Genomic DNA, 6,325 nt, shown 5'->3' with positions numbered 1-6,325 from the left:
CTAGCAATTAAAATGCCTCCAGAAATGAGCAGCTAGTCTCTGTTGTTTTTCTCTTCCTATTATAGACAGCAGCTAGTCCTTTCATCATCGCTAAACGCTATGCTTCTGCAAAGAGACACATTAATTGAGCCCACTCTGTTCCTCATACAAAAGGACATTCTCAAACATACCTACATTATTTATGCAGGATCATCAACCAGTAGGTTAAAGTATAATTGGCTCTCAAGTTTTAGTCTGAAGAATAGTTTGGAGTGACCCTTTTGTATTTTTTATGGTTAGTAGTTAATCTTTTTTTTCTTTTTTTTTTAGGTCCTATGTGTTACACAGACACAGCTGTTCTGTAGGTCAGCTGATACCAGCCTAACAGTAACTATGATGCAGATACTACAACAGGCTTTACATTTTATGAATGAGAAGATGGTTTAACCTCCAGCAGAACCAGGCTCAGGGAGGGGCGGCCATCTGCCATGACCGGCTGGTGTGAGAGAAGGAAGACAGGATATAAGACATGCTGTGAAACAGAGCCAGAGGTTAATAACAGAGAGGTCTATTAACACATAGTGAGTGAGAAAGGTGACTGAAGAAGAAAAACTCAATGCATCATGGGAGTCCCCCAGTAACTAAGGGAGGATTTGGGTCACCTGGTCCAGCCCTAACTATATGCTTTAGTAAAAAGGAAAGTTTTAAGCCTAATCTTAAAAGTAGAGATAGTGTCTGTCTCCCGAATCCAAACTGGAAGCTGGTTCCACAGAAGAGGGGCCTGAAAACTGAAGGCTCTCCCTCCCATTCTACTTTTAAATACTCTAGGAACAACAAGTAAGCCTGCAGTGAGAGAGCGAAGTGCTCTAATGGGGTGATATGGTACTACCAGATCTTTAAGATAAAATGGGATCTGATTGTTTAAGACCTTGTATGTGAGAAGCAGGATTTTGAATTCAACATGATGAAAGCAGGAATCCATTCTGCTTTGTATCAGGGTCACCTTGCTATCGATGTAATGGGTACCTTACAGAACACTGATCATGTCCATACTTTTTTGGCTCCAGTATACCCATCTTCTCATGGCTTCTTCCAGCAGGGTGCAACTATGAAGATTTACTTATTTTTGTGTATTTTGCCAGGTGTGTTCTTGTGGGTGTTGCTACTTTATGTACCCACTTCCAGTTGAGCTACTGCCTCTCTTGTCCAGGACACAATGGATATTGTTTAATCTCAAGAGTCTTGTTTTTCTGTATAAATATATTTTAACAATTACCTTTGACCCAATCATCCATTATCCAAGGGAAACTTTACAGGGAGTGCAGAATTATTAGGCAAGTTGTATTTTTGAGGAATAATTTTATTATTGAACAACAACCATGTTCTCAATGAACCCACAAAACTCATTAATATCAAAGCTGAATGTTTTTGGAAGTAGTTTTTAGTTTGTTTTTAGTTTTAGCTATTTTAGGGGGATATCTGTGTGTGCAGGTGACTATTACTGTGCATAATTATTAGGCAACTTAACAAAAAACAAATATATACCCATTTCAATTATTTATTTTTACCAGTGAAACCAATATAACATCTCCACATTCACAAATATACATTTCTGACATTCAAAAACAAAACAAAACCAAATCAGCGACCAATATAGCCACCTTTCTTTGCAAGGACACTCAAAAGCCTGCCATCCATGGATTCTGTCAGTGTTTTGATCTGTTCACCATCAACATTGCGTGCAGCAGCAACCACAGCCTCCCAGACACTGTTCAGAGAGGTGTACTGTTTTCCCTCCTTGTAAATCTCACATTTGATGATGGACCACAGGTTCTCAATGGGGTTCAGATCAGGTGAACAAGGAGGCCATGTCATTAGTTTTTCTTCTTTTATACCCTTTCTTGCCAGCCACGCTGTGGAGTACTTGGACGCGTGTGATGGAGCATTGTCCTGCATGAAAATCATGTTTTTCTTGAAGGATGCAGACTTCTTCCTGTACCACTGCTTGAAGAAGGTGTCTTCCAGAAACTGGCAGTAGGACTGGGAGTTGAGCTTGACTCCATCCTCAACCCGAAAAGGCCCCACAAGCTCATCTTTGATGATACCAGCCCAAACCAGTACTCCACCTCCACCTTGCTGGCGTCTGAGTCGGACTGGAGCTCTCTGCCCTTTACCAATCCAGCCACGGGCCCATCCATCTGGCCCATCAAGACTCACTCTCATTTCATCAGTCCATAAAACCTTAGAAAAATCAGTCTTGAGATATTTCTTGGCCCAGTCTTGACGTTTCAGCTTGTGTGTCTTGTTCAGTGGTGGTCATCTTTCAGCCTTTCTTACCTTGGCCATGTCTCTGAGTATTGCACACCTTGTGCTTTTGGGCACTCCAGTGATGTTGCAGCTCTGAAATATGGCCAAACTGGTGGCAAGTGGCATCTTGGCAGCTGCACGCTTGACTTTTCTCAGTTCATGGGCAGTTATTTTGTGCCTTGGTTTTTCCACACGCTTCTTGCGACCCTGTTGACTATTTTGAATGAAACGCTTGATTGTTCGATGATCACGCTTCAGAAGCTTTGCAGTTTTGAGACTGCTGCATCCCTCTGCAAGATATCTCACTATTTTTGACTTTTCTGAGCCTGTCAAGTCCTTCTTTTGACCCATTTTGCCAAAGGAAAGGAAGTTGCCTAATAATTATGCACACCTGATATACGGTGTTGATGTCATTAGACCACACCCCTTCTCATTACAGAGATGCACATCACCTAATATGCTTAATTGGTAGTAGGCTTTCGAGCCTATACAGCTTGGAGTAAGACAACATGCATGAAGAGGATGATGTGGACAAAATACTCATTTGCCTAATAATTCTGCACTCCCTGTATATCTCTTTGTCAGGTTCATCACACTTCTGTCTGGTTGTTTGTGCTATTGTCTTCCTGCACAATGACACAAAGACCAAACATATGTTTAAAGAATTTAAACATCTACGGTTCTTAAAACATTTGCCCAGCTATTTTTTAAAGAGATATCATTAAAATGTATTAGTAAAATGTATTTCTTATACATTTAGCTCAGCCAGAAAATGTGTTCTTAACATGCTGTGCTTAATATCCTATTTTCCTTTTTATGTGCATTTAAATGGTTTATTTCCAGCCTACAAACCCGTTGCTTGTCTTTGGTACATCCATATATTCACCCAAACTGAATGCATTTTTAAATTTTATTCAGAAGACAGGATGGTTGATTGTTCTTACATGTTTTTCTATTTGAACTACCAGAATAATTCTGTTACTGACTGGCAGTTGTTGGTAAATTATAATTACACTAGTAGACGATGGGGAGTGATTAAAATGTTGGTGAGTGCAACAACACTACAAACAGATACTAACTTCTGACCTTGATAAGCTTGACTGAATTACTGTGCAGCAAAAGTTGTGATGCGTAACTGTAGCCAGAGCCCGACAACACTACAACGCCAGCTACACCTGTAATATAAAGTTTACAAGTAGGCTTTCCCTGTATCTAATTCACTGATGGTCAGTTATGGACATTTTCTAGGGAGGGAAGCCACAGCTTCTTGAACATCAACAGTGCCTGGTGCATGTGAACTATATCAAGACTCTATTTTATGAGAAGCTACCACTATAATAATAACTCTTTTTCTAAAATTGTATTTATTTTATTTGCAGATGTTTTTCTCGAGAAGTAAAGGTCATAATCGGTAGTTACCAGGCCTCTTAAGCTCTATGACACTGTATTAACAGACAACACAGACGTGGCTGCCAACAAAGTGGAAAAGATAAGCTGATCTCAAAATCTCCACTTTGACCGCACGGTTTACTGCAGCACATTAGCAAAAGAAGAAACTAGAGCTAAAGCACACATACACATATAGTGGTATTTCATGTTTCTTATTTGATGCACTGCTCTGTAACAAACAGTTACCCATTACTTATCCAAGGACAGGACTCTAAAGCCATTTTTGTACTAATGATTAAATGAACTTTCTGACCTCTTGTCAAATATTTGCATGTGAAGCACATATGGCTGCGATCTGACTTTGACCAGTATCATATTCTGGCTCCAAGCACTGCTTGGAAAGCCCACTGAGTCTCTCAGTTAAAGACCATAGATTGGATCAAGGAATGAGCATCCATATAGAATCGTGAAGCTGTTGCTGAACAGCATGCTTTTAGTCATCACCCTTTTTTCCCCCATCAAAGCTCTTGAAACAAAGTGTCCAAGAGAAATAAGTGAGTAAAGGAATTACTGAGACCTGTCTTACTGCTTAACGGTCAGATGAACATATAGTAAGCAGGAAAATTTTATGCATTATTTGTGACTCTTGCAATCTTAGCTGCAGTCTGGACAGCTGAGTGAGACTTTTGGTTTGAGAAAAGCCTTCTAAAGTCTCCAGACTAATTTAAATTTTCTGGAGATCAGCCTCACACTGGCTGAGGAAAGCCTGCATAGCTTCACTGAAACCGCTTCATTCTAACTAGCAGTGGCCTGCTGGAAAGAAAAAAGTAGTAAAGAGAGGGTAGTGAGGCAGGAGGAACTTTTGGCTGTAGCAGAGGTGGTCGTAAACAGTCTGAGGAGGTATCTAAAGCTCTCTCCCATGCAGCTTCCAGTCTCCAGTGTCTTGGCATTTGCATGTTGCTTTGGACACTAGTTCTGTGCTCAGGGGCCCGGCTGCAGGGGCCTCGCTGGATAATGGCACATTTCTTTCAGGCAGCTCAGAGAGAGTCAGAAGGAGAGAGAGCAGAAGCAGCTTATCTGGCTGCTGGCCATCCTCGCCACTACCACCAGTGACCCTGATGAGGGATTTATATATTTAAACACACACACTGCTTTACTTGCTTTGACCATAGGCTTCATGTCCCTCCACCTCAACTCTGCAAGTCATGCAAGACTTTGTAGATTTATGGTTGAGGGGAAAACGTGTCCCACTGTGGAATAGTAGTGACACAGAGAGGTAAACAAACCTTGCCATGTGTGACACGGCCTGCGTTGGGAAACAGCCCAAGGTTCTGTTTCAGACTCAAATGATGTCATTGCAAATGGAAGTGCACCATGTAGTCGAGGCCACATATATTCATCTCTTAGTATTAATGCACAAGAAGGTTAATCCAGAAAGGTGTAGTTCTGTTTCTGTCACATGTTTACACAGGAAAAATATGCGAATATACAGTAACAGACTGTAAAAGACTCTACAGAGACCACCCATCTCATCAGCCAAGAGCCATGAGTCTGTTTTATAGTTTTGTTATGCCGTGCTGGAGTTTCCAGATTTAGATTCCAGAGAGATGTGTACTATCTTTTGGAAACTTAGAGCAGATACAGGCGTCAGTGCACTGTATTTGTGGATTGAACCCCACAGTAAGGCCAAGACATACAGTTCAAACTCTCTAACTCAGCATTTGCACAGTGTAGAGATGGTAATTCACAATTCTCGTATTTCTTAAATGACACTTTAACAGCATTTTTTGGGAATGAAAACTAAACGTTCTGACCAGTTGTTAAATCAGTACACAGACAGTCACCCCAATGGGGTTAGGAGGTGTTGTATATCACGCAGAGCTTGTCATTTAATACTGCGACTCTAACTTGGGTCTGTCATAAAGAGCCAGCTTTGCAAGATTTTTTTCCCCTCTTTCTATTGGACTGTGTTCAAGATTACATGATCTCTTCAAACAGCAGGACCAGAAGGAGAAAGCAGAATGAGGATGTTCTACATATACACGAGTATTTGACTTCTGACTCTTGAAAAAGATTTCACTCTCGCTATGAATAACATTAAGTCAGTTTTTCCTCTCTGTAGACTGTCAGAAAAATGATCTTTAATCTTTCCAACTGTCTTGTCTCTTCCTCTGTAGCCGCAGTGCACGTAGCAGTAGAAAAGAGAAAAGGACCACAAGGGGAAACTGGAGGCTCGGGTCTGCTTAACTATACAAGTTGCCTTCCTGTGCCAGAAATCTGCAGATCAAGAACAAACAGTGAATAAAAGAAGGGAAAATGTTAGTGTAGTTAATGCCAGCCAAGATGGAGAAGGAAAGACTGGTTCATATTCTTAAATTCAACAATCTTCTGGAGAAAGGAAAGTGCTGGCAGATATTACTAGAAGGTGTAAAGAAAGAAAGTTCCTTTTGCCTCAGAAGGTAAAAGTGATAAAGAAAAACCTACAGTCTGGCCTGAGACATTAAGGATTATGTTCTTTTAAAGATAGGGTAGGTAAAGTGAGTAATACTGGAAGCTTTTTCTTTAAAGTGAGTTTGAAGTGCTGTTTTTCTTTTGTATGAATTAAAAAAAAAATCCTCAAACAGCCCTTATGCTAAAGCATTTCATGACT

This window comes from Perissodus microlepis, chromosome 23 (assembly GCF_051167445.1).
Source record: "Perissodus microlepis isolate ML-2025 ecotype Zambia chromosome 23, ASM5116744v1, whole genome shotgun sequence".
NCBI classification, from domain to species: Eukaryota; Metazoa; Chordata; class Actinopteri; order Cichliformes; family Cichlidae; genus Perissodus; species Perissodus microlepis.
Note: the sequence above shows the minus strand (reverse complement) of the source record.